We start from the raw sequence: 2,500 nt of genomic DNA on the forward strand, positions 1-2,500 counted from the left end.
TCAGGCTTAGTTCATGTACAAAGAGTGAGTGTAAATGCAGATGTGTATGTGTGTGTGTGTGTGTGTGTGTGTGTGTGTGTGTGTGTGTGTGTGTGTGTCTGTGTGTCTGTGTGTGTGTGCGCTGGTTGTGCTCCAGTTTTATTTTTAAAACCAACTCAGACAAAGGCATTCAGTCAGCCTGCTCTGAGAACAGGACCTTGGGAACATGACCAGTGGCTGTTGCGTCACGTTGTGACTGTGTGTTTCATTGTGTACTCGTGTGCTTTAGAGGTGTGTGTTTGTGTGTGTACGTAAGAGAGATTGAAAAGAGAGAGAGTTTGAGAGAGAGAGAGCGAGAGAGAGAGAGAGAGGGAGACAAAAAAGAGAGCAGTAGTGTGTGTGTGCGTGTGTGTGTATGCGTGTGTGTGTTTCTGTAAAGCAGTCACTTGTTCAGCCACAAAGGAACAACAACAAAAGACTCAAAATCGTTGGCTGAAACAATCTCTCTCCCTTCATTCTCTTTCCCTCTTTCATCCTCTACCTTTCTCTCACCCACAAACAAACACACACACACACACAATTTTTTTTAAAACAAATTGTGAAAAATGTAATTTGGTATACTACATAGACTTAAATGCATTAATGATAGGGGACGAGAGAGGAGATGAGAAAAATTATTGAGATGGATATCCACATGATCATGAGATGGATAAGAAGATAATATAAAGGAAAGGATAGAAGGGAAGAATAGAGAAGAGGTGAGAGGAGGAAAGGACAGAAGAGGAGAGTTGAGGAGAGGACAGGAGGGGAGGGGAGAGGAAAGTGAGGAGAGGAGAGGAGAGGAGAGGAGAGGAGAGGAGAGGAGAGTTGAGGGGAGAGGAGAGGATGGTGAGGAGAGGAGAAGAAGGTGAGGAGAGGAGAGGAGAGGAGAGGAGAGGAGAGTTGAGAGGAGAGGATGGTGAGGAGAGGAGAGGAAGGTGAGGAGAGGAGAGTTGAGGAGAGGACAGGAGAGGAGAGGGGAGGAGAAGACAGGAGGGGAGAGGAGGGGAGAGGAGAGAAGAGGAGAGGGGAGGAGAGAGCAGGAGAGAACAAGAGAGAACAGGAGAGGAGGGAAGAGGTGAGAAGATGAGAGAAGATGATAGGAGAGGAGAGGAGAGGAGATGAGGGGAGAGGAGAGGACAGGAGAGGAGAGGAGAGGAGAGAAGATGAGGGGTGAGGAGAGGACAGGGGAGGAGAGGTGAGGTGGATGTGATCGATGCCAGAAGAGAAACGGATCAGCTTCTGTTTCTTTTTAGTGACCCATTCTCTTGTCCTTTGGAGTCTTTCCAAACCTGCAGACACCAGAGCTTGGGGAAGCCTGGCATTGGTTATATTACATCACACAAACACACACACACACACACACGCACACACGCACACACGCACACACACACACACACACACACACACACACACACACACACACACACACACACACACACAGTGTAATCTGTCCGGTAACTGCCACCACTGCCAGCCCCGTCTTTCCTTTCTTTCTTTCTTTCTTCTTTTCTTCTTGTGTGTTTCAAGCCGCCTTTTTCCAGCTCTCATGACGCACTAGGGGCATAATGAAACTGTTAAGAGGAGCCCGGGTGAGGCTGGGGCTTGGACTGCTACTTTGGGGGGAGGGGGGTTTGGAGGGGAGGAGAGAAGGGTAAAATAAAACCACACCAGAGAACTATATTTACAGCCTACTTCTCTTTTAGACGGCCTATTTATAGCTGACCGTTTCTCTCAGTGTCTGCACCGTCAGAACGGTCGGCGTCAGGTGACACCAGAGGATTTACCACTGGGCCGTGCAGCCATGGGGAACACACCCTGTACTGGCTCAGTGCTGAGTGGAACCTGCACCCTCGCCCTGGCTACCGGCCTCCAGCCCCAACACCTCCACCCTCCAGCCACAACACCTCCACCCTCCAGCCCCAACACCTCCACCCTCCAGCCCCAACACCTCCACCCTCCAGCCCCAACACCTCCACCCTCCAGCCCCAACACCTCCACCAGTCTCACCTCCTCCACCCTCTAATCTCACCATCTCCGCCCCCCAGCCTCAGCCTCAACACCGCCTCCATCTAGACTCGGCACAGTCCATCCTCAGCCCATCGGCGTCCCCCCCTATCCAGCTGGGAAGCTCCCCCTGTCCTCAAGGTGTACTGCAGCCCCCCACCCCCTTCCACACACAAACACTCACAGACACACACACATACACACATTTAAACAAGCTGTCAGTATGACAGAGCAGAGTGTGGAGGCATCACTGCCCCCTATGGGCTCACCATGCCTCTATGATAGTCTTTTATTCTGACTCATTCATTCACTCTCTGGTTATCACTCATCTGTTCCACAAAGACACGCACACACATGAACCCAACATCACATATTACGCCGTTTCTAAGAAGCAGTATTAGAAAATGCTCGAAACTAATTTCTTTTACTTTCTTTAGACACAAGCAACAGCTTGTGATGACACATACACACACAT

Source organism: Pollachius pollachius, assembly GCF_949987615.1.
Source record: "Pollachius pollachius genome assembly, chromosome: 1".
NCBI classification, from domain to species: Eukaryota; Metazoa; Chordata; class Actinopteri; order Gadiformes; family Gadidae; genus Pollachius; species Pollachius pollachius.